Raw genomic sequence first — 27,974 nt, forward strand, 5'->3', positions numbered from 1 at the left:
ATTGATTAGTTTTATGGGATTGTTCAGACTTTTTTAACTTGACAGAAGTCTGTGTTTTGAAATCCGTGTTTGTCCGAGTGGAGTTGGTTCAGTTTGTGTCATGGAGCTGAACTGGGAGAGGAACCAGAGTAACCGTTGAAACCAGTGAGTACTGAAATAAATCATAAATAAATAAAAAATAACTTGTAGTTTCCTGTAATGCAACTTGTTAACGAGTATCAATACAATGTCAGGAACTAATACAACTCAAAAATAATTCAAGAAACCCAAAGATTTGAAAACGTTTTAATGAGCAGAAAGACCGTCTATAGCATGATCAATAAACACATCAATACGGTAACATGTATTTATAATATATATTAATAATCAGAAGTCTCTCGTGTTCAATCCAGTTTGGTTGAGTTTGTGTCATGGAGCTTCGTGCTGTGTGACTACTGGAGGCACTAAGATCATCTTTGGAGCAGGAACCAGAGTAACCGTTGAAACCAGTGAGTACTGATAGAGATTATAAATAAATTAAAATAACTTGTAGTTTTCTGTGAAGCAACTTGTTCACGAGCATCTCTAAATTGTCAGGAGCTAGGAAATAAAAATTCATTTAAGAAAAAATAAGATTTGAAACCGTTTAACGAGCAGAAAGATTCTCTAGATCGTTAACATGCAATAAATCACTACCTTACCATTTGATCTGTAATATTTATTAATAATTATAAGTCTCAGTTTGGTTCAGTTTTTGTAACAGAGCTTCGTGCTGTGTGACTACCGGAGTAGGAAATTATAAGATCATCTTTGGAAGAGGATCCAGAGTAACCGTTGAAACCAGTGAGTAAAGAGATCAATCATAAATACATAGTAAATAACTTGTAGTTTTCTACTGCAACTGAAAAACAGTTTCTATAAAATATCAGGAACAAAGAAAAGCCTAAAAATCACAAACCATTACAAAATGTAAACACGTTTTAATCAGCAGAAAGACGTCTGGATCGTTAAACAATAAACACGGTAACATTTGATATATAATATAAATTAATAATCAGAAGTCTCTGAAGTGAAGTGGATGTTTGGCTGAGTGCAGTTTGGTTCAGTTTGTGTCATGGAGCTTCACGCTGTGTGAATACTGGAGCTCAAGCTAAGATCATCTTTGGAGGAGGGAGCAGAGTAACCGTGGAAACCAGTGAGTACCGATAGAGATTATAAATATTATTCATAACAATAATTCAAACGTATGAAAACAGCGTTTAAAAATATTTAGCAACGCGTAGCTATCGAGACAAAAACTGAAATTAATAAAAGACAAAAGATAATTAAATGCAAATATGTTTTTATCATATTTGATCAAATAAGAGTACCTTAGCTTTTTATATATATTAATAATCAGAAGTCTTTAAGGTTAAAATCAGGTTTTTCTGAGAGGAGTTTGGTTGAGTTTGTGTCATGGAGCTTCATGCTGTGTGAATACTGGAAACCAAAGACTCCTCTTTGGGAGAGGATCCAGAGTAACCGTGGAAACCAGTGAGTACTGAGATACATCTTAAATACATAATAAATAACTTGTAGTCTTCTACTGCAACTTGAAAACCAGTATCTATAAAATATCAGGAACAAAGAAAAACCTAAAAATCCCAAACCATTACAAAATGTAAACACGTTTTAATCAGCAGAAAGACGTCTGGATGGTTAAACAATAAATACGGTAACATTTGATATATAATATAAATTAATAATCAGAAGTCTCTGAAGTGAAGTGGATGTTTGTCTGAGTGCAGTTTGGTTCAGTTTGTGTGATGGAGCTTCCCGCTGTGTGAATACTGGAGGGAATAGTAAACTGATCTTTGGAGAAGGAACCAGAGTAACCGTGGAAACCAGTGAGTACTGATAGAGATTATTTATATTTTATATATATTTTATATATATTTTATACAAAGCATCTTTAAACACAAACCAGAATCAAAATGTTAAATAACGTTCCTCTGGACTGCAGTTTGGAAATCACAAAGATTGAAATGAGTGTTTGGAAGCAGAAACTGTTAAAAGAAAGACTTAATGCTAATATTTAAACATGTTCATTTACCTTCAGATGTTATGTATATTAATAATCTGTTGTTTTAAATGGATGACTTTCTTTAACTTGAGGACAAAAATAAAACCAGGGTTAAAATAAACTTGTTATCTGCTCTTTGAAAAGCAGAACTAATGAAACACCAGGAACTAATAACACGTTCATTAAGACTTTAAGTTAAATCCATGTTTTTCTGAACTGAGTTTGGTTCAGTTTGTGTCATGGAGCTTCACGCTGTGTGAATACTGGAAGTTCAGAAAAGATAATCTTTGGAAGAGGAACCAGAGTAACCGTGGAAACCAGTGAGTACTGAGATACATCATAAATACATAATAAATAACTTGTAGTCTTCTACTGCAACTTGAAAACCAGTATCTATAAAATATCAGGAACAAAGAAAAGCCTAAATATGAACAACCATAGAAAACATCTAAATATGTTTTAGGAGCAGAAAGACGTCTAGATCATTATAAACAAATACGGTAACATGTGATATATAATATATATTAATAATCAGGAGTCTCTGAAGTGAAGTGGATGTTCTTCTGAGGGGAGTTTGGTTCAGTTTGTGTCATGGAGCTTCACGCTGTGTGACTACTGGAGGATATAAGATTATCTTTGGAAGAGGAACCAGAGTAACCGTGGAAACCAGTGAGTACTGAGAGAGATTATATATATTTTATACAAAGCCTCTTTAAACACAAACCACAATCAGGGTGTTTTATTAACGTGCCTCTGGACTGCAGTTTGGAAATCACAAACGATTTGTTTTTAGAAGCAGAAATTGTTAAAAGACAGATTTAATGCTAATATTTAATTTACCCTAACATTTAAATTATGATATTACTAATCAGTTTTAAATGGATGCAGACTTTCTTTAACTTGAGGAGAAAAACCTCAATGTTTAAATCAAACACAAAACCAGGATTAAAATAAACTTGTTATCTGCTCTTTGAAAAGCAGAACTAATTCAACATCAGGAACTAAGAACACGTTCATTAAGACTTTAATGTAACTCATAATAAGTGGATGTTTGTCTGAGTGGAGTTTGGTTCAGTTTGTGTCATGGAGCTTCATGCTGTGTGAATACTGGAGGGAATAAGATCATCTTTGGAAGAGGATCCAGAGTAACCGTTGAAACCAGTGAGTACTGAGATACATCTTAAATACATCATAAATAACTTGTAGTTTTTTGAACTGGAATTTAAAAACCAGTATCTCTAAAATGTCAGGAACAAAATCCCAAACCATTACAAAATGTAAAAACGTTTTAATGGGCAGAAAGACGTCTGGATCGTTAAACAATAAACACGGTAACATTTGATAAATAATATAAATTAATAATCAGAAGCCTCTGAAGTGAAGTGGATGCTTGGCTCAGTTTGTGTCGTGGAGCTTCGTGCTGTGTGACTACTGGAGGAGCGAGAAAGATCATCTTTGGAAGAGGAACCAGAGTAACCGTGGAAACCAGTGAGTACTGATAGATATAGATATCAATTATAAAAAAAAAAAATACAGGACAACAAACGTTACAGTGTTAGACATAAGGGATTTGTTTTAAACTAGGGCCGCGTGGGAATTCATTCTGACCAACAGGAAGTTCATCATGACTGATTTCTGTAGATACAGAAACGGGAGGATTCAAAACGTGTTCCCCCGCAGTCAGATTCATCTTCCTCGAAGTTAAGACTTTTTCATACAATTCAGATACACATTTTTATCAGCACATTTTGACTTTTCTTCCTGAAAATTCGAGCTGTTTTTCTCCAGAATCCTGACTTTTCACAGAACTAAAGAAATAACGTTTGTCAGACCTAAAAAAAACGTTGCCTCCTGGTCCGTACTAAACAACAGGAGATCAACGGCTCATAAAATCCACACAAAGTCAAAAACAAAACCTTTCTAAGAAATTAAAATCGAACAATTAGAATACTGCAAAAACAGAAATGTAAAAGTGTTGAAATAATGTCTAGAGAATAAAATAAGATTCAGTTAAAAACGTTGTATTCAGAATAATCCTGGAGAGAATTAAAATACTTCACAAACCGTTAAATCTGAATATAATTGAGTTTGTTTTTCTGATGGAGTTTGGGTTAGGATAGTTTGGGTTAGGTTAGTTTGGGTTAGGTTAGTTTGGGTTAGTTTGGGTGAGTTTGTGTCATGGAGCTTCGTGCTGTGTGAATGCTGGAGGAGCAAATAGAAAGATCATCTTTGGGAGAGGAACCAGAGTTACCGTGGAAACCAGTGAGTACTGAGACATATTATAAATATAAATATAAATTATACAAACTGTAATGTTCTACAGATGTACGAAACCAGTATTTAAAAATATTTAAAAACGCGTTGTCGTCTATAAAACAACAAGGCTTTGATCATTTTAATTATTAATTACATAATTAATAATGATTTGTTTGAAGGGAATATAATGAGGGTTTAGTTCAGAGAGTTTGTGTCATGGAGCTTCACGCTGTGTGAGGGCTGGTGGATATAAGATCATGTTTGGAGGAGGAACCAGACTAAGCGTTGAAACCAGTGAGTACTGAGATCGATTAAACATTCATTATATCATCTGGAGTTTTCGACTGCAACTTCAAAACGAGTTTCTAAAATATTTAACTTTGAAAAGCCTAAAAATGTACAACCATGAAAACATTTAAAATATGCTTAAATGAGCAGAAAGACCGTCTTGATCGTTATAAACAAATAACGTAACATTTGATATATAATATATATTAATAATCAGAAGTCTCTGAAGTGAAGTGGATGTTCTTCTGAGGGGAGTTTGTGTCATGGAGCTTCGTGCTGTGTGACTACTGGATTCAATAAGATCATCTTTGGAGGAGGAAACAGAGTAACCGTGGAAACCAGTGAGTACTGATAGAGTATTATTTATTTGGAGCATATTAAATAAAACTGTTTTCTGGAACGCATACTAAACCAAAAGTGTAGTGAACTAAAAAAAGGATAAACTTCACATAAAATCAGAAAAAGTAGAAAATAATTCTAATCTTTAATCTTAATAACATTTATTTAGTGATCTATTGATGTTTAAAGAGATAATTACTGCAGAACACAGAAATGATAAATCCAGTTTGTGTCATGGAGCTTCGTGCTGTGTGACTAATACTGGAGGGAATAAGATAATCTTTGGAGGAGGAAGCAGAGTAACCGTGGAAACCAGTGAGTAAAGATATCAATTAAACAACATTTCAACACAAACTGTAATGTTCTACAGATGTATGAAACTAGTATTTAAAAATATTAAAAAATGCGTTGTCTTCTGGACTGGAATCTATAACCCAAGGTTTGTATCATATTTGATATCTATATATCTATCAGTACTTTAACATTCAATATATAATATATATTAATAATGAATTGTTTTGAGGGAACGTAATGAGTGTTTAATCTGGACAGAAGTGGAGTTTAGCTCAGAGAGTTTGTGTCATGGAGCTTCGTGCTGTGTGAATACTGGAGGACAGAAACTGATCTTTGGGAGAGGAACCAGAGTAACTGTTGAAACCAGTGAGTAACGATATACAGTTTATTATTTATACAAAGCGTCTTGAAACACAAGCTTTGACGTTTTTACTTTGGCGAATATAAAACCAGAATTAAAACTAATAACATGCAAATATAACGTTTCAGGAACTAAGAAAACACTAAAAGTACCAGATACAAAACAACTTTTAAAGAAGAAGCAGTGATTGTTTAAAGATTCTCTAAATCATATTAAAAATGAACCTTATTGAGTTCTACCTGAAGGCACTTGTATTAAAAAAGGTAATTTAGTGAGTACAATTTAGGCTAAAGGTCCGATCTGAGATCAGTGAGTTTGGTTCAGTTTGTGTCATGGAGCTTCGTGCTGTGTGAATACTGGAAGTGGAAATAAGATCATCTTTGGAGGAGGAAGCAGACTAACCGTTGAAACCAGTGAGTAAAGATTTAAATTATACAACATTTTAACACAAACTTTAATGTTCTACAGATGTATGAAACTAGTATTTAAAAATATTTAAAAACGCGTTGTCGTCTGGACAAGAATCTGATAAACAACAAGGCTTTTATCATATTTTATATATATCAGTACCTTAACATTTTAATATATAACATATATTAATAATGAATTGTTTGAAGGGAATATAATGAGTGTTTAATCTGGACAGAAGTGGAGTTTAGCTCAGAGAGTTTGTGTCATGGAGTTTCGGGCTGTGTGAATGCTGGAAGTTATAAGATCATCTTTGGAGGAGGAAGCAGAGTAACCGTGGAAACCAGTGAGTACTGATAGATATTAAACATTAATGATATATAATCTGTCGTCTTTTCTGTAGCTTCAAAACCAGTTTCTATAAAATGTCATGAACAAAGAAAAGCGTAAACATGAACAACCAGAGGAAACATTTAATATGTTTTATGAGCAGAAAGACGTCTAGATCATTATAAATCAATACGGTAACATGTTATATATAATATAAATTAATAATCAGGAGTCTCTGAAGTGAAGTGGATGTTTGTCTGAGTGCAGTTTGGTTCAGATTGTGTCATGGAGCTTCACGCTGTGTGAATGCTGGTAGTTCAGAAAAGATAATCTTTGGGAGAGGAACCAGAGTAACCGTGGAAACCAGTGAGTACTGAGATATATTATACATAAATTAGAAGTAGCTTGTCTTCTACTGCAACTTGAAAACCAGTATCTCTAAAATATCTGGAACTAATAAAACCCTAAAAAAAGAAAAACTAAGATTTGAAAACGTTTGAATGAGCAGAAAGATTCTCTAGATCGTGATTAAATAAATCAATACGGAAACATTTGATATGAAATATAATAATGAGAAGTCTCTCGTGTTAAATCCAGTTTGTGTCATGGAGCTTCGTGCTGTGTGAATACTGGATATAAGATTATCTTTGGAAGAGGATCCAGAGTAACCGTGGAAACCAGTGAGTACTGATAGAGATTATATATATTTTATACAAAGCCTCTTTAAACACAAACCAGAATCAAAGTGTTTTATTAACGTTCCTCTGGACCGCAGTTTGGAAATCACAAAGATTTGTTTTTAGAAGCAGAAATTGTTAAAAGACAGATTTGATGCTAATATTTAAACGTACCCTAACATTTAAATTATGATATTAATAATCAGTTTGAAATGGATGCAGAGACTTTCTTTAACTTGAGGAGAAAAACTTCAGTGTTTAAATCAAACACAAAACCAGGATTAAAATAAACTTGTTATCTGCAGTTTGAAAAGCAGAACTAATTAAACATCAGGAACTAAGAACACGTTCATTAAGACTTTAATGTAACTTATAATAAGTGGATGTTCATCTGAGTGGAGTTTGGTTCAGTTTGTGTCATGGAGCTTCACGCTGTGTGACTACTGGAGGTGCACAGAAAATATTATTTGGAATAGGAACCAGACTAACCGTTGAAACCAGTGAGTACTGAGATCAATCTTAAATACATAATAAATAACTTGTAGTTTTCTACTGCAACTTGAAAACCAGTATCTATAAAATATCAGGAACAAAGAAAAACCTAAAAATCCCAAACCATTACAAAATGTAAAAACGTTTTAATCAGCAGAAAGACGTCTGGATCGTTAAACAATAAATACGGTAACATTTAATATATAATATATATTAATAACCAGAAGTCTCTGAAGTGAAGTGGATGTTTGTCTGAGTGCAGTTTGGTTCAGTTTGTGTGATGGAGCTTCATGCTGTGTGAATACTGGTAGTTCAGAAAAGATAATCTTTGGAAGAGGAACCAGAGTAACCGTGGAAACCAGTGAGTACTGATATATATTATACATGAATTATAAATAACTCGTAGTCTTCTCTGGAGCTTCAAAACCAAATTCTATAAAATGTCATGAACAAAGAAAAGCCTAAACATGAACAACCAGAGGAAACATTTAAATATGTTTTATGAGCAGAAAGACGTCTAGATCGTTATAAACAAATACAGTAACATTTAATATATAATATATATTAATAATCAGAAGTCTCTGAAGTGAAGTGGATGCTTGTCTGAGTGCAGTTTGGTTCAGTTTGTGTCATGGAGCTTCACGCTGTGTGAATACTGGAGGAGGAAGTAAATTAATGTTTGGGAGAGGATCCAGAGTAACCGTGGAAACCAGTGAGTACTGAGATACGTATATTACATATTACTAATACTTAGTGTTTACTTTACTGTACTGATAGATATCATTTATACAAAGGATCTTTAAACACAAAGCAGAATTCAATTGTTTAATGAACGTGCCTCTGGACTGCAGTTTGGAAATCACAAACATTTGAATTAGTTTTTGGAGCAGAAATGGTTAAAAGACAGATTTAATGCTAACATGTAAATGAACTAATCTGTTTTAAATGGATGCAGAGACTTTCTTTAACTTGAGGACAAAAATAAAACCAGGATTAAAATAAACTTGTTATCTGCTCTTTGAAAAGCAGAACTAATTAAACACCAGGAACTAAGAACACGTTCATTAAGACTTTAATGTAACTCATAATAAGTGGATGTTCATCTGAGTGGAGTTTGGTTCAGTTTGTGTCATGGAGCTTCACGCTGTGTGAATACTGGAGCTCAAGCTAAGATAATCTTTGGGAGAGGATCCAGAGTAACCGTGGAAACCAGTGAGTACTGAGATACATCTTAAATACATAATAAATAACTTGTAGTTTTCTACTGCAACTTGAAAACCAGTATCTGTAAAATATCAGGAACAAAGAAAAACCTAAAAATCCCAAACCATTACAAAATGTAAAAACTTTTTAATCAGCAGAAAGACGTCTGGATCGTTAAACAATAAACACGGTAACATTTGATATATAATATATATTAATAATCAGAAGTCTCTGAAGTGAAGAGGATGCTTGTCTGAGTGCAGTTTGGTTCAGTTTGTGTGATGGAGCTTCACGCTGTGTGAATACTGGAGGGAATACTAAACTGATATTTGGAGAAGGATCCAGAGTAACCGTGGAAACCAGTGAGTACTGATAGAGATTATTTATATTTTATATATATTTTATATATATTTTATACAAAGCATCTTTAAACACAAACCAGAATCAAAATGTTAAATAACGTTCCTCTGGACCGCAGTTTGGAAATCACAAAGATTGAAATGAGTGTTTGGAAGCAGAAACTGTTAAAAGAAAGACTTAATGCTAATATTTAAACATGTTCATTTACCTTCAGATGTTATGTATATTAATAATCTGTTGTTTTAAATGGATGACTTTCTTTAACTTGAGGACAAAAATAAAACCAGGGTTAAAATAAACTTGTTATCTGCTCTTTGAAAAGCAGAACTAATTAAACACCAGGAACTAAGAACACGTTCATTAAGACTTTAATGTAACTCATAATAAGTGGATGTTCATCTGAGTGGAGTTTGGTTCAGTTTGTGTCATGGAGCTTCACGCTGTGTGACTACTGATGGAGGGAATAAGATGTTCTTTGGAAGAGGAACCAGAGTAACCGTGGAAACCAGTGAGTACTGAGATACATCTTAAATACATCATAAATAACTTGTAGTTTTTTGAACTGGAATTTAAAAACCAGTATCTCTAAAATGTCAGGAGCAAAATCCCAAACCATTACAAAATGTAAAATCGTTTTAATGGGCAGAAAGACGTCTGGATCGTTAAACACTAAACACGGTAACATTTAATATATAATATAAATTAATAATCAGAAGTCTCTGAAGTGAAGTGGATGCTTGGCTCAGTTTGTGTCGTGGAGCTTCGTGCTGTGTGAATACTGGAGGAGCGAGAAAGATAATCTTTGGAAGAGGAACCAGAGTAACCGTGGAAACCAGTGAGTACTGATAGATATAGATATCAATTATTAAAAAAGAAATACAGGACAACAAACGTTACAGTGTTAGACATAAGGGATTACATGTTTTAAACTAGGGCCGCGTGGGAATTCATTCTGACCAACAGGAAGTTCATCATGACTGATTTCTGTAGACAAAGAAACGGGAGGATTCAAAACGTGTTCCCCCCCAGTCAGATTCATCTTCCTCGAAGTTAAGACTTTTTCATACAAGTCAGATACACATTTTTTATCAGCACATTTTGACTTTTCTTCCTGATATTTCGAGCTGTTTTTCTCCAGAATCCTGACTTTTCACAGAACTAAAGAAATAACGTTTGTCAGACCTAAAAAAAACGTTGCCTCCTGGTCCGTACTAAACAACAGGAGATCAACGGCTCATAAAATCCACACAAAGTCAAAAACAAAACCTTTCTAAGAAATGAAAATCTAACAATTAGAAAACTGCAAAAACAGAAATGTAAACGTGTTGAAATAATGTCTAGAGAATAAAATAAGATTTAGTTAAAAACGTTGTATTCAGAATAATCCTGGAGAGAATTAAAATACTTCACAAACCGTTAAATCTGAATATAATTGAGTTTGTTTTTCTGATGGAGTTTGGGTTAGTTTGGGTTAGGTTAGTTTGGGTTAGGTTAGTTTGGGTTAGGATAGTTTGGGTTAGGTTAGTTTGGGTTAGTTTGGGTTAGGATAGTTTGGGTTAGGTTAGTTTGGGTTAGTTTGGGTTAGGTTAGTTTGGGTTAGTTTGGGTTAGGTTAGTTTGGGTTAGGATAGTTTGGGTTAGGTTAGTTTGGGTTAGTTTGGGTTAGGTTAGTTTGGGTTAGGATAGTTTGGGTTAGGTTAGTTTGGGTTAGTTTGGGTTAGGTTAGTTTGGGTTAGTTTGGGTTAGGTTAGTTTGGGTTAGGATAGTTTGGGTTAGGATAGTTTGGGTTAGGTTAGTTTGGGTTAGTTTGGTTGAGTTTGTGTCATGGAGCTTCATGCTGTGTGAATGCTGGAGGAGCAAATAGAAAGATCATCTTTGGAGGAGGAAGCAGAGTAACCGTTGAAACCAGTGAGTACTGATAGATATTAAACATTAATGATATATCATCTGTCGTCTTCTCTGTAGCTTCAAAACCAGTTTCTATAAAATGTCATGAACAAAGAAAAGCCTAAAAATTAAGAACCATAGAAAACATTTTAAATATGTTGTTAGGAGCAAAAAGACCGTCTAGATCGTTATAAACAAATAACGTAACATTTGATATATAATATATATTAATAATCAGAAGTCTCTGAAGTGAAGTGGATGTTCTTCTGAGGGGAGTTTGTGTCATGGAGCTTCGTGCTGTGTGAATGATGGAGGACAGAAACTGATCTTTGGGAGAGGAACCAGAGTAACCGTTGAAACCAGTGAGTACTGAGATACAGTTTATTAATTATTCAAAGCGTCTTGAAACAAAAGCTTTGGCGTTTTTACTTTGGTAAATATAAAACCAGAACTCAAACTGATAACATGCAAATATAACGTTTCAGGAAACACAATAAATACAGAATAAGAAACAACTTTTAAAGAAGAAGCAGTGATTGGTTAAGATTCTCTAAATCATATTAATGTATAAATCATGAACCTTATTGAGTTCTACCTGAAGGCACGATGAAAGTTAATTTACTTTGTATTAATTAATTAGTGAGTACAATTTAGGCTAAAGGTCCGATCTGAGATCAGTGAGTTTGGTTCAGTTTGTGTCGTGGAGCTTCGTGCTGTGTGACTACTGGAGGAGCAAATCAATTCAAACTGATCTTTGGAGGAGGAAGCAGAGTAACCGTGGAAACCAGTGAGTACTGATAGAGTATTATTTATTTGGAGCATATTAAATAAAACTGTTTTCTGGAACGCATACTAAACCAAAAGAGTAGTGAACTACAAAAAGGATAAAATTCACATAAAATCAGAAACAGTAGAAAATAATTCTAATCTTTAATCTTAATAACATTTATTTAGTGATCTATTGATGTTTAAAGAGATAATTACTGCAGAACACAGAAATGATAAATCCAGTTTGTGTCATGGAGCTTCATGCTGTGTGACTAATACTGGAACTAAGATTATCTTTGGAGGAGGAAGCAGAGTAACCGTGGAAACCAGTGAGTAAAGATATCAATTAAACAACATTTGAACACAAACTTTAATGTTCTACAGATGTATGAAACTAGTATTTAAACATATTTAAAAATGCGTTGTCTTCTGGACTGGAATCTATAAAACAAGGTTTTTATCATATTTTATATCTATATATATATCAGTACTTTAACATTCAATAATCAATATATATTAATAATGAATTGTTTTGAGGGAACATAGTGAGTGTTTAATCTGGACAGAAGTGGAGTTTAGCTCAGAGAGTTTGTGTCATGGAGCTTCGTGCTGTGTGAATACTGTGAATAAGATCATCTTTGGAGGAGGAACCAGAGTAACCGTGGAAACCAGTGAGTAACGATATACAGTTTATTAATTATACAAAGCGTCTTGAAACACAAGCTTTGGCGTTTTTACTTTGGTAAATATAAAACCAGAACTCAAACTAATAACATGCAAATATAACGTTTCAGGAAACACAATAAATACAGAATAAGAAACAACTTTTAAAGAAGAAGCAGAGATTGTTTAAAGATTCTCTAAATCATATTAGATGTATTAAAAATGAACCTTATTGAGTTCTACCTGAAGGCACTTGTATTAAAAAAGGTGATTTAGTGAGTACAATTTAGGCTAAAGGTCCGATCTGAGATCAGTGAGTTTGGTTCAGTTTGTGTCATGGAGCTTCGTGCTGTGTGAATACTGGAGGTGTAAATAAGATCATCTTTGGAGGAGGAAGCAGAGTAACCGTTGAAACCAGTGAGTAAAGATTTAAATTATACAACATTTTAACACAAACTTTAATGTTCTACAAACGTATGAAACTAGTATTTAAAAATATTTAAAAACGCGTTGTCGTCTGGACCAGAATCTGATAAACAACAAGGCTTTTATCATATTTGATATATATCATTACCTTAACATTTTAATATATAACATATATTAATAATGAATTGTTTGAAGGGAATATAATGAGTGTTTAATCTGGACAGAAGTGGAGTTTAGTTCAGAGAGTTTGTGTCATGGAGTTTCGTGCTGTGTGACTAATACTGGAAGTTATAAGATCATCTTTGGAGGAGGAACCAGAGTAACCGTGGAAACCAGTGAGTACTGATAGATATTAAACATTAATGATATATCATCTGTCGTCTTCTCTGTAGCTTCAAAACCAGTTTCTATAAAATGTCATGAACAAAGAAAAGCCTAAACATGAACAACCATAGGAAACATTTTAAATATGTTTTAGGAGCAGAAAGACGTCTAGATCATTATAAACAAATACAGTAACATTTAATATATAATATATATTAATAATCAGAAGTCTCTGAAGTGAAGTGGATGTTTCTCTGAGGGGAGTTTGTGTCATGGAGCTTCATGCTGTGTGAATACTGGATTCAATAAGATAATCTTTGGAGGAGGAAGCAGAGTAACCGTGGAAACCAGTGAGTACTGATAGAGATTATAAGTATTATTTATTTGGAGCATATTAAATCAAACTGTTTTCTGGAACGCATACAAAACCAAAAGAGTAGTGAACTACAAAAAAGGATAAAATTCACATAAAATCTGAAACAGTAGAAAATAATTCTAATCTTTAATCTTAATAACATTTATTTTTTCGTGGGCAAATTCATCTATTGATGTTTAAAGAGATAATTACTGCAGAACACAGAAATGATAAATCCAGTTTGTGTCATGGAGCTTCGTGCTGTGTGAATACTGGAAGTGGAACTAAGATCATCTTTGGAGGAGGAAGCAGAGTAACCGTTGAAACCAGTGAGTAAAGATATCAATTAAACAACATTTCAACACAAACTTTAATGTTCTACAGATGTACGAAACTAGTATTTAAAAATATTAAAAAATGCGTTGTCTGGACCCGAATCTATAACCCAAGGTTTTTATCATATTTTATATCTATCAGTACCTTAACATTCAATATATATTAATAATGAATTGTTTGAAGGGAACATAATGAGTGTTTAATCTGGACAGAAGTGGAGTTTAGTTCAGAGAGTTTGTGTCATGGAGCTTCGTGCTGTGTGAATGCTGGAAGTGGAAGTTATAAGATCATCTTTGGAGGAGGAAGCAGACTAAGCGTTGAAACCAGTGAGTACTGAGATACATATATTAAATATTACTAATACTTAGTGTTTACTTGAATACACACAACCAAAAGAGTAGATGGAAAATAAACCAATTAATGTCAGATCGTAAAACATATCTCAGATTATTTTTGAATGTCTTTTCTGACGTAGTTTGTTTTTGTGAGTTTGGGTTGTGGAGCGTCTTTTAAATAATAAATACCCGCTTTACGTGAATTCAAACAAACGAAAGAGTTAAAAAATAGAAATGCTGACTGAAGCAGAAATATGAATTCCTCCTTCGAGTCCATGAAATCAGAACAAAGTGGAAAACAATAGAAAATACGGTGTTTTATTTACAGTTATTTAAAATGTGGATTTGTCTTCAGTCAAAATGGTTAATTATGTTAATAAGATATAATCAGTCAAAACATTTAAATGAGTGTTTTTCTAAATGGTATTTGATCAGTGGGTTAGTGTGATGGAGCGTCGTGCTGTGTGAATGTAAATCAGAATAAGATGATCTTTGGAGGAGGAACCAGAGTAACCGTTGAAACCAGTGAGTACTCATATATACATTCAAAATATTTAAATATCAGCGTCTATAAATACTAGCCGTGTAAATGGTTCAGGGTAAAGGCTCATCAAATCAGCACAAAGTAGAACGTAATCACAATCCATTCAAATAATCAAAAATACATCAATTACAAAATGTATAAACTTCAATAATGTTATTTATAAAACTGACAGGAAATCATTTGAAGTATTTAAAGTTAAATTGCTCGGGTTTAGGGAGTTTGTACGGTTCATATAAACATGTGTATTTATGATAAGCCTTTATAATGATGTAGTGAGTACTGATATATATTAATCATACAAAGCGTCTTGAAACACAAGCTTTGGCGTTTTTACTTTGGTAAATATAAAACCAGAATTAAAACTAATAACATGCAAATATAATGTTTCAGGAACTAAGAAAACACTAAAAGTACCAGATACAAAACAACTTTTAAAGAAGAAGCAGTGATTGTTTAAGATTCTCTAAATCATATTAGATGTATTCAAAATGAACCTTATTGAGTTCTACCTGAAGGCACTTGTATTAAAAAAGGTGATTTAGTGAGTACAATTTAGGCTAAAGGTCCGATCTGAGATCAATGAGTTTGGTTCAGTTTGTGTCATGGAGCTTCGTGCTGTGTGACTACTGGAACTCAAAAAATCATCTTTGGAGGAGGAAGCAGACTAACCGTTGAAACCAGTGAGTAAAGATAGATATTAAACAACATTTTAACACAAACTTTAATGTTCTAAAAATGTATGAAACTAGTATTTAAAAATATTTTAAAATGCGTTGTCTTCTGGACTGGAATCTATAAAACAAGGTTTTTATCATATTTGATATCTATATATCTATCAGTGCCTTAACATTCAATATATAATATATATTAATAATGAATTGTTTGAAGGGAATATAATGAGTGTTTAATCTGGACAGAAGTGGAGTTTAGCTCAGAGAGTTTGTGTCATGGAGCTTCATGCTGTGTGAATACTGTGAATAAGATCATCTTTGGAAGAGGAAGCAGAGTAACCGTGGAAACCAGTGAGTAACGATATACAGTTTATTAATTATACAAAGCGTCTTGAAACACAAGCTTTGGCGTTTTTACTTTGGTAAATATAAAACCAGAATTAAAACTAATAACATGCAAATATAACGTTTCAGGAAACACAATAAATACAGAATACAAAACAACTATTAAAGAAGAAGCAGTGATTGTTTAAAGATTCTCTAAATCATATTAGATGTATTAAAAATGAATCTTATTGTGTTCTACCTGAAGGCACTTGTATTAAAAAAGGTAATTTAGTGAGTACAATTTAGGCTAAAGGTCCGATCTGAGATCAGTGAGTTTGGTTCAGTTTGTGTCATGGAGCTTCGTGCTGTGTGAATACTGGAAGTGGAAATAAGATCATCTTTGGAGGAGGAACCAGACTAACCGTTGAAACCAGTGAGTAAAGATTTAAATTATACAACATTTTAACACAAACTTTAATGTTCTACAAACGTATGAAACTAGTATTTAAAAATATTTAAAAACGCGTTGTCGTCTGGACCAGAATCTGATAAACAACAAGGCTTTTATCATATTTTATATCTATCAGTACCTTAACATTTTAATATATAACATATATTAATAATTAATTGTTTTGAGGGAATATAATGAGTGTTTAATCTGGACGGAAGTGGAGTTTAGCTCAGAGAGTTTGTGTCATGGAGCTTCGTGCTGTGTGAATACTGGAGGTGTAAATAAGTTAATCTTTGGAGGAGGAAGCAGAGTAACCGTGGAAACCAGTGAGTAACGAGATATATATTATAATAATTATCAATAAGGACCGTCTTTAAAAAACAACACCTGTATTTTACAAAACATTGAATCAGGACCAAGTGGAGAAAATGCAAGACTTTCCTTCATCAATCCACGACAACAAGTGAATCTGACACGATATTTAAAAGGTGTATTTACTCTCTGATGCAAACAGAGGCTTTGTTCATGAACTGGACTGTCTTTATTTATCCTACATGTCGTATAAATCTATGTTTCTCTGAATGGAGTTTGTATTAAATATCAGATTAAACATAATATATGATAGAAGTTTATAATTATGTAGTATTTGAACTAAATCAAGCGTTACTACTGGAGACTGTGGAACCGTCAGTTTGTGTCATGGAGCTTCGTGCTGTGTGAATGATGCCGGACGGAAACTGATCTTTGGGAGAGGAACCAGAGTAACTGTTGAAACCAGTGAGTAACGATATTCAGTTTATTAATTATACAAAGCGTCTTGAAACACAAGCTTTGGTGTTTTTACTTTGGTAAATATAAAACCAGAACTCAAACTAATAACATGCAAATCTAACGTTTCAGGAAACACAATAAATACAGAATAAGAAACAACTTTTAAAGAAGAAGCAGTGATTGTTGAAGATTCTCTAAATCATATTAATGTATAAATCATGAACCTTATTGAGTTCTACCTGAAGGCACGATGACAGTTAATTTACTTTGTATTAATTAATTAGTGAGTACAATTTAGGCTAAAGGTCCGATCTGAGATCAGTGAGTGTCGTTCAGTTTGTGTCGTGGAGCTTCGTGCTGTGTGACTACTGGAGGAGCAAATCAATTCAAACTGATCTTTGGGAGAGGAAGCAGAGTAACCGTGGAAACCAGTGAGTAAAGATAGATATTAAACATTAATGATATATCATCTGTAGTCTTCTCTGTAGCTTCAAAACCAGTTTCTATAAAATGTCATGAACAAAGAAAAGCTAAACATTAACAACCATAGAAACATTTAAAATATGTTTTTAGGAGCAGAAAGACCGTCTAGATCGTTATAAACAAATACAGTAACATTTAATATATAATATATATTAATAATCAGAAGTCTCTGAAGTGAAGTGGATGTTCTTCTGAGGGGAGTTAGTGTCATGGAGCTTCGTGCTGTGTGAATGATGGATTGAATAAGATAATCTTTGGAGGAGGAAGCAGAGTAACCGTGGAAACCAGTGAGTACTGATAGAGATTATAAGTATTATTGATTTGGAGCATATTAAATAAAACTGTTTTCTGGAACGCATACTAAACCAAAGGAGTAGTGAATAAAAAAAGGATAAAATTCACATAAAATCTGAAACAGTAGAAAATAATTCTAATCTTTAATCTTAATAACATTTATTTTTTCGTGGGCAAATTCATCTATTGATGTTTAAAGAGATAATTACTGCAGAACACAGAAATGATAAATCCAGTTTGTGTCATGGAGCTTCGTGCTGTGTGAATACTGATGGAACTAAGATTATCTTTGGAGGAGGAAGCAGAGTAACCGTGGAAACCAGTGAGTAAAGATATCAATTAAACAACATTTTAACTCAAACTTTAATGTTCTACAGATGTATGAAACTAGTATTTAAAAATATTTAAACATGCGTTGTCTTCTGGACTGGAATCTATAAAACAAGGTTTTTATCATATTTTATATCTATATATATATCAGTCCCTTAACATTCAATATATAATATATATTAATAATGAATTGTTTGAAGGGAATATAATGAGTGTTTAATCTGGACAGAAGTGGAGTTTAGCTCAGAGAGTTTGTGTCATGGAGCTTCGTGCTGTGTGAATACTGGAAACCAAGCTAGATTCATCTTTGGGAGAGGAACCAGAGTAACTGTTGAAACCAGTGAGTAACGATATACAGTTTATTATTTATACAAAGTGTCTTGAAACACAAGCTTTGACGTTTTTACTTTGGTAAATATAAAACCAGAACTCAAACCAATAACATGCAAATATAACGTTTCAGGAAACACAATAAATACAGAATAAGAAACAACTTTTAAAGAAGAAGCAGTGATTGGTTAAAGATTCTCTAAATCATATTAGATGTATTAAAAATGAACCTTATTGAGTTCTACCTGAAGGCACTTGTATTAAAAAAGGTGATTTAGTGAGTACAATTCAGGCTAAAGGTCCGATCTGAGATCAGTGAGTTTGGTTCAGTTTGTGTCATGGAGCTTCGTGCTGTGTGAATACTGGAAGTGGAAATAAGATCATCTTTGGAGGAGGAAGCAGACTAACCGTTGAAACCAGTGAGTAAAGATTTAAATTAAACAACATTTTAACACAAACTTTAATGTTCTACAGATGTATGAAACTAGTATTTAAAAATATTTAAAAACGCGTTGTCGTCTCGACCAGAATCTGATAAACAACAAGGCTTTTATCATATTTTATATATATCAGTACCTTAACATTTTAATATATAATATATATTAATAATGAATTGTTTGAAGGGAACATAATGAGTGTTTAATCTGGACAGAAGTGGAGTTTAGTTCAGAGAGTTTGTGTCATGGAGCTTCGTGCTGTGTGAATATTGGAAGTTATAAGATCATCTTTGGAGGAGGAAGCAGAGTAACCGTGGAAACCAGTGAGTACTGATAGATATTAAACATTAATGATATATCATCTGTCGTCTTCTCTGTAGCTTCAAAACCAGTTTCTATAAAATGTCACGAACAAAGAAAAGCCTAAACATTAACAACCATAGAAACATTGAAATACTTTTTTAGGAGCAGAAAGACCGTCTAGATCGTTATAAACAAATACCGTAACATTTCATATATAATATATAAATGAATAATGAGAAGTCTCTGAAGTGAAGTGGATGTTTCTCTGAGTGGAGTTTGTGTCATGGAGCTTCGTGCTGTGTGAATACTGGAAATGTAAATAAGTTAATCTTTGGAGGAGGAAGCAGAGTAACCGTGGAAACCAGTGAGTAACGAGATATATATTATAATAATTATCAATAAGGACCGTCTTTAAAAAACAACACCTGTATTTTACAAAACATTGAATCAGGACCAAGTGGAGAAAATGCAAGACTTTCCTTCATCAATCCACGATAACAAGTGAATCTGACACAATATTTAAAAGGTGTATTTACTCTCTGATGCAAACAGAGGCTTTGTTCATGAACTGGACTGTCTTTATTCATCCTACATGTCGTATAAATCTATGTTTCTCTGAATGGAGTTTGTATTAAATATCAGATTAAACATAATATATGATAGAAGTTTATAATTATGTAGTATTTTAACTAAAACAAGCGTTACTACTGGAGACTGTGGAACCGTCAGTTTGTGTCATGGAGCTTCGTGCTGTGTGAATGATGCCGGACGGAAACTGATCTTTGGGAGAGGAACCAGAGTAACCGTTGAAACCAGTGAGTAACGATATTCAGTTTATTCATTATACAAGGCGTCTTGAAACACAAGCTTTGGCGTTTTTACTTTGGTAAATATAAAACCAGAACTCAAACCAATAACATGCAAATATAACGTTTCAGGAAACACAATAAATACAGAATAAGAAACAACTTTTAAAGAAGAAGCAGTGATTGTTTAAGATTCTCTAAATCATATTAATGTATAAATCATGAACCTTATTGAGTTCTACCTGAAGGCACGATGAAAGTTAATTTACTTTGTATTAATTCATTAGTGAGTACAATTTAGGCTAAAGGTCCGATCTGAGATCAGTGAGTTTGGTTCAGTTTGTGTCGTGGAGCTTCGTGCTGTGTGACTACTGGAGGAGCAAATCAATTCAAACTAATCTTTGGAGGAGGAAGCAGAGTAACCGTGGAAACCAGTGAGTACTGATAGAGATTAAACATTAATGATATATCATCTGTCCTCTTCTCTGTAGCTTCAAAACCAGTTTCTATAAAATGTCATGAACAAAGAAAAGACTAAACATGAACAACCATAGAAAACATTTAAATATGTTTTTAGGAGCAGAAAGACCGTCTGGATCGTTATAAACAAATACTGTAACATTTCATATATAATATATATTAATAATCAGAAGTCTCTGAAGTGAAGTGGATGTTCTTCTGAGGGGAGTTTGTGTCAGGGAGCTTCGTACTGTGTGAATGATGGAGGTGGATATAAGTTAATCTTTGGAGGAGGAAGCAGAGTAACCGTGGAAACCAGTGAGTACTGATATATATTATAAGTATTATTTATTTGGAGCATATTAAATAAAACTGTTTTCTGGAACGCATACTAAACCAAAAGAGTAGTGAATTAAAAAAAGGATAAAATTCACATAAAATCAGAAACAGTAGAAAATAATTCTAATCTTTAATCTTAATAACATTTATCTTTTCGTGGGCAAATTCATCTATTGATGTTTAAAGAGATAATTACTGCAGAACACAGAAATGATAAATCCAGTTTGTGTCATGGAGCTTCGTGCTGTGTGAATACTGATGGAAATAAGATCATCTTTGGAGGAGGAAGCAGAGTAACCGTGGAAACCAGTGAGTAAAGATATCAATTATACAACATTTCAACACAAACTTTAATGTTCTACAGATGTATGAAACTAGTATTTAAAAATATTTAAAAATGCGTTGTCGTCTGGACCCGAATCTATAACCCAAGGTTTTTATCATATTTTATATATATCAGTACCTTAACATTCAATATATATTAATAATTAATGGTTTGAAGGGAATATAATGAGTGTTTAATCTGGACAGAAGTGGAGTTTAGTTCAGAGAGTTTGTGTCATGGAGCTTCGTGCTGTGTGAATACTGGATATAAGATCATCTTTGGAGGAGGAAGCAGACTAACCGTTGAAACCAGTGAGTACTGAGATACATATAATAATATTACTAATACTTAGTGTTTACTTGAATACACACAACCAAAAGAGTAGATGGAAAATAAGCCACTTAATGTCAGACCGTAAAACATATCTCAGATTATTTTCGAATGTCTTTTCTGACGTAGTTTGTTTTTGTGAGTTTGGGTTGTGGAGCGTCTTTTAAATAATAAATACCCGCTTAACGTGAATTCAAACAAACAAAAGAGTTAAAAAATAGAAATGCTGACTGAAGCAGAAATATGAATTCCTCCTTTGAGTCCATGAAATCAGAACAAAGTGGGAAACAATAGAAAATACAGTGTTTTATTTACAGTTATTTAAAATGTGGATTTGTCTTCAGTCAAAATGGTTAATTATGTTAATTAGATATAATCAGTCAAAACATTTAAATGAGTGTTTTTCTAAATGGTATTTGATCAGTGGGTTAGTGTGATGGAGCGTCGTGCTGTGTGAATACAAATCAGAATAAGATCATCTTTGGAGGAGGAACCAGAGTAACCGTTGAAACCAGTGAGTACTCATATATACATTCAAAATATTTAAATATCAGCGTCTATAAATACAAACCGTGTAAATGGTTCAGGGTAAAAGGCTCATCAAATCAGCACAAAGTAGAACGTAATCACAATCCATTCAAATAATCAAAAATACATCAATTACAAAATGTATAAACTTCAATAATGTTATTTATAAAACTGACAGGAAATCATGAGAAGTATTTAAAGTTAAATTGCTCGGGTTTAGGGAGTTTGTACAGTTCATATAAACATGTGTATTTGTGATAAGCCTTTAAAATGATGTAGTATCTTTAATTAAAAAACTAACTGTGTTTATTACTGGAGCCATTTATATCTAAATATGTTTTCTGAATGGAGTTTGGTTCAGTTTGTGTCATGGAGCTTCGTGCTGTGTGAATACTGGAAACCAAGCTAGATTAATCTTTGGGAGAGGAACCAGACTAACCGTTGAAACCAGTGAGTGCTGAGATATATTAAACATTTTAACTAAATCAGAACAGAATGTAAAGAAAGAGTTAATAGTTTGACTCAGCGAAAACTACAAAACAGAGTCTGACTTGTGTCCAGTCAGTGATGTGCTCAATGCACTTGCTCAGTGTTGCAATTGGAGAATAGTCTTGTGGTGTAATCTTTAAATACATCTGGGTGTCGTCTGCATAGCTGTGATAACTTCGGTCGTTGTTTTTAATAATTTGAGCCAGCGGTCACATATAGATATTAAAAAGCAAAGGTCCTAAGATGGAGCCTTGAGGGACCCCGCATGTCATATTTCTAAACACTGAAGTGGAGTTGACTATAGAGACAAAGCAATATGTTGTGGTCAACAGTATCAAACGCAGCACTGTACACTAAAAAGATGTACTGTAAATATTAAAATATACATATTATTTATGTTTAACTTTGTTATTTTTTTATCATAATAAACTATATTAATGAGCAGAGCATAAATGTGCTTTATAATTAAAAAACATCAGTTAGGTTGAGTTAGTGTCATGGAGCTTCTTGCTGTGTGAATGGAGCCGATGATAAACTGATCTTTGGAGGAGGAAGCAGACTAAGCGTTGAAACCAGTGAGTACTGATATACATAATAATATTACTAATACTTAGTGTTTACTTGAATACACACAACCAAAAGAGTAGATGAAAAATAAGCCAATTAATGTCAGACCGTAAAACATATCTCAGATTATTTTTGAATGTCTTTTCTGACGTAGTTTGTTTTAGTGAGTTTGTGTTGTGGAGCGTCTTTTAAATAATAAATACCCGCTTAACGTGAATTCAAACAAACCAAAGAGTTAAAAAATAGAAATGCTGACTGAAGCAGAAATATGAATTCCTCCTTCGAGTCCATGAAATCAGAACAAAGTGGGAAACAATAGAAAATATGGTTTTTATTTACAGTTATTTAAAATGTGGATTTGTCTTCAGTCAAAATGGTTAATTATGTTAATAAGATATAATCAGTCAAAACATTTAAATGAGTGTTTTTCTAAATGGTATTTGATCAGTGGGTTAGTGTGATGGAGCGTCGTGCTGTGTGAATACAAATCCGAATAAGATCATCTTTGGAGGAGGAACCAGAGTAACCGTTGAAACCAGTGAGTACTGATATATACATTCAGAATATTTAAATATCAGCGTCTATAAATACTAGCCGTGTAAATGGTTCAGGGTAAAAGGCTCATCAAATCAGCACAAAGTAGAACGTAATCACAATCCATTCAAATAATCAAAAATACATCAATTACAAAATGTATAAACTTCAATTATGTTATTTATAAAACTGACAGGAAATCATTAGAAGTATTTCAAGTTAAATTGCTCGGGTTTAGGGAGTTTGTACGGTTCATATAAACATGTGTATTTATGATAAGCCTTTATAATGATGTAGTATCTTTAATTAAAAAACTAACTGTGTTTATTACTGGAGCCATTTATATCTAAATATGTTTTCTGAATGGAGTTTGGTTCAGTTTGTGTCATGGAGCTTCATGCTGTGTGAGTGGAGCCGGACATAAACGTATCTTTGGAGGAGGAAGCAGACTTAGCGTTGGAACCAGTGAGTACTGATATATATGAATCATACAAAGCGTCTTGAAACACAAGCTTTGGCGTTTTTACTTTGGCGAATATAAAACCAGAATTAAAACTAATAACATGCAAATATAACGTTTCAGGAACTAAGAAAACACTAAAAGTACCAGATACAAAACAACTTGTAAAGAAAAAGCAGTGATTGTTTAAAGATTCTCTAAATCATATTAAAAATGAACCCTATTGAGTTCTACCTGAAGGCACTTGTATTAAAAAAGGTAATTTAGTGAGTACAATTTAGGCTAAAGGTCCGATCTGAGATCAATGAGTTTGGTTCAGTTTGTGTCATGGAGCTTCGTGCTGTGTGAATACTGACACTCAAAAACTCATCTTTGGAGGAGGAACCAGAGTAACCGTGGAAACCAGTGAGTAAAGATTTAAATTATACAACATTTTAACACAAACTTTAATGTTCTACAAACGTATGAGACTAGTATTTAAAAATATTAAAAAATTGGTTGTCGCCTGGATCAGAATCTGATAAACAACAAGGCTTTTATCATATTTTATATATATCAGTACCTTAATATTTTAATACATAACATACATTAATAATGAATTGTTTTGAGGGAATGTAATCAGTGTTTAATCTGGACAGAAGTGGAGTTTAGCTCAGAGAGTTTGTGTCATGGAGCTTCGTGCTGTGTGAATACTGTGAATAAGATCATCTTTGGAAGAGGAACCAGAGTAACCGTTGAAACCAGTGAGTACTGAGATACAGTTTATTATTTATACAAAGCGTCTTGAAACACAAGCTTTGTCGTTTTTACTTTGGCGAATATAAAACCAGAATTAAAACTAATAACATGCAAATATAACGTTTCAGGAACTAAGAAAACACTAAAAGTACCGGATACAAAACAACTTTTAAAGAAGAAGCAGTGATTGTTTAAAGATTCTCTAAATCATATTAGATGTATTAAAAATGAACCTTATTGAGTTCTACCTGAAGGCACTTGTATTAAAAAAGGTGATTTAGTGAGTACAATTTAGGCTAAAGGTCCAATCTGAGATCAATGAGTTTGGTTCAGTTTTTGTAATGGAGCGTCATGTTGTGTGAATACTGGAAGTGGATATAGTAAGATGATCTTTGGAGGAGGAAGCAGACTAACCGTTGAAACCAGTGAGTGCTGAGATATATTAATCATTTAAACTAAATCAGAACAGAATGTAAAGAAAGAGTTAATAGTTGGACTCAGTGAAAACTACAAAACAGAGTCTGACTTCTGTCCAGTCAGTGATGTGCTCAATGCACTTGCTCAGTTTTGCAATTGGAGAATAGTCTCGTGGTGTAATCTTTAAATACATCTGGGTGTCGTCTGCATAGCTGTGATAACTTCGGTCGTTGTTTTTCATAATTTGAGCCAGCGGTCACATATAGATATTAAAAAGCAGAGGTCCTAAGATGGAGCCTTGAGGGACCCCGCATGTCATATTTGTAAACACTGAAGTGGAGTTGCCTATAGAGACAAAGCAATATGTTGTGGTCAACAGTATCAAACGCAGCACTGTACAGTAAAAAGATGTACTGTAAATATTAAAATATACATATTATTTATGTTTACCTTTTTAATTTTTTTATCATAATAAACTATATTAATGAGCGGAGCATAAATGTGCTTTATAATGAAAAAACATCAGTTAGGTTGAGTTAGTGTCATGGAGCTTCGTGCTGTGTGAATCGAGCCGATGATAAACTGATCTTTGGAGGAGGAAGCAGACTAAGCGTTGAAACCAGTGAGTACTGAGATACATAATAATATTACTAATACTTAGTGTTTACTTGAATACACACAACCAAAAGAGTAGATGGAAAATAAACCAATTAATGTCAGACCGTAAAACATATCTCAGATTATTTTTGAATGTCTTTTCTGACGTAGTTTGTTTTTGTGAGTTTGTGTTGTGGAGCGTCTTTTAAATAATAAATACCCGCTTAACGTGAATTCAAACAAACAAAAGAGTTAAAAAATAGAAATGCTGACTGAAGCAGAAATATGAATTCCTCCTTCGAGTCCATGAAATCAGAACAAAGTGGGAAACAATAGAAAATATGGTGTTTTATTTACACTTATTTAAAATGTGGATTTGTCTTCAGTCAAAATGGTTAATTATGTTAATAAGATATAATCAGTCAAAACATTTAAATGAGTGTTTTTCTAAATGGTATTTGATCAGTGGGTTAGTGTGATGGAGCGTCGTGCGGTGTGAATGCAAATCAGAATAAGATGATCTTTGGAGGAGGAACCAGAGTAACCGTTGAAACCAGTGAGTACTCATATATACATTCAAAATATGTAAATATCAGCGTCTATAAATACAAACCGTATAAATGGTTCAGGGTAAAAGGCTCATCAAATCAGCACAAAGTAGAACGTAATCACAATCCATTCAAATAATCAAAAATACATCAATTACAAAATGTATAAACTTCAATAATGTTATTTATAAAATTGACAGGAAATCATGAGAAGTATTTAAAGTTAAATTGCTCGGGTTTAGGGAGTTTGTACGGTTCATATAAACATGTGTATTTATGATAAGCCTTTATAATGATGTAGTATCTTTAATTAAAAAACTAACTGTGTTTATTACTGGAGCCATTTATATCTAAATATGTTTTCTGAGTGGAGTTTGGTTCAGTTTGTGTCATGGAGCTTCATGCTGTGTGAATGGAGCCGGACATAAACGTATCTTTGGAGGAGGAAGCAGACTTAGCGTTGGAACCAGTGAGTACTGATATATATGAATCATACAAAGCGTCTTAAAACACAAGCTTTGACGTTTTTACTTTGGCGAATATAAAACCAGAATTAAAACTAATAACATGCAAATATAACGTTTCAGGAACTAAGAAAACACTAAAAGTACCAGATACAAAACAACTTTTAAAGAAGAAGCAGTGATTGTTTATAGATTCTCTAAATCATATTAGATGTATTAAAAATGAACCTTATTGTGTTCTACCTGAAGGCACTTGTATTAAAAAAGGTAATTTAGTGAGTACAATTCAGGCTAAAGGTCCGATCTGAGATCAATGAGTTTGGTTCAGTTTGTGTCATGGAGCTTCGTGCTGTGTGAATACTGGAACTCAAAAACTAATCTTTGGAGGAGGAAGCAGACTAACCGTTGAAACCAGTGAGTAAAGATTTAAATTATACAACATTTTAACACAAACTTTAATGTTCTACAAACGTATGAGACTAGTATTTAAAAATATTTAAAAATGCGTTGTCGTCTGGACCAGAATCTGGTAAACAACAAGGCTTTTATCATATTTGATATATATCAGTACTTTTCTTTTTTAATACATAACATATATTAATAGTGAATTGTTTTAAGGGAATATAATGATTGTTTAATCTGGACAGAAGTGGAGTTTAGCTCAGAGAGTTTGTGTCATGGAGCTTCGTGCTGTGTGAATGATGTGAATAAGATCATCTTTGGAAGAGGAACCAGAGTAACCGTTGAAACCAGTGAGTACTGAGATACAGTTTATTATTTATACAAAGCGTCTTGAAACACAAGCTTTGACGTTTTTACTTTGGTGAATATAAAACCAGAATTAAAACTAATAACATGCAAATATAACGTTTCAGGAACTAAGAAAACACTAAAAGTACCGGATACAAAACAACTATTAAAGAAGAAGCAGTGATTGGTTAAAGATTCTCTAAATCATATTAGATGTATTAAAAATGAACCTTATTGAGTTCTACCTGAAGGCACTTGTATTAAAAAAGGTGATTTAGTGAGTACAATTCTGGCTAAAGGTCCGATCTGAGATCAATGAGTTTGGTTCAGTTTGTGTCATGGAGCTTCGTGCTGTGTGAATACTGGAAGTGGATTGAATAAGATCATCTTTGGAGGAGGAACCAGACTAACCGTTGAAACCAGTGAGTACTGAGATATATTAATCATTTAAACTAAATCAGAACAGAATGTAAAGAAAGAGTTAATAGTTGGACTCAGCGAAAACTACAAAACAGAGTCTGACTTGTGTCCAGTCAGTGA

The 27,974-nt window shown here is 33.2% G+C and overlaps 1 protein-coding gene across 1 annotated transcript in view; it reads left to right on the forward strand.

Moving 5' to 3' along the window:
• LOC307018672 (T cell receptor alpha chain MC.7.G5) overlaps positions 1-27,974 on the forward strand; it is an 81,467-nt gene that overhangs the window by 28,321 nt on the left and 25,172 nt on the right. The window lies entirely within an intron of this gene.

Source organism: Notothenia rossii (assembly GCF_949606895.1).
Source record: "Notothenia rossii genome assembly, chromosome: 9".
Taxonomy (NCBI): Eukaryota; Metazoa; Chordata; class Actinopteri; order Perciformes; family Nototheniidae; genus Notothenia; species Notothenia rossii.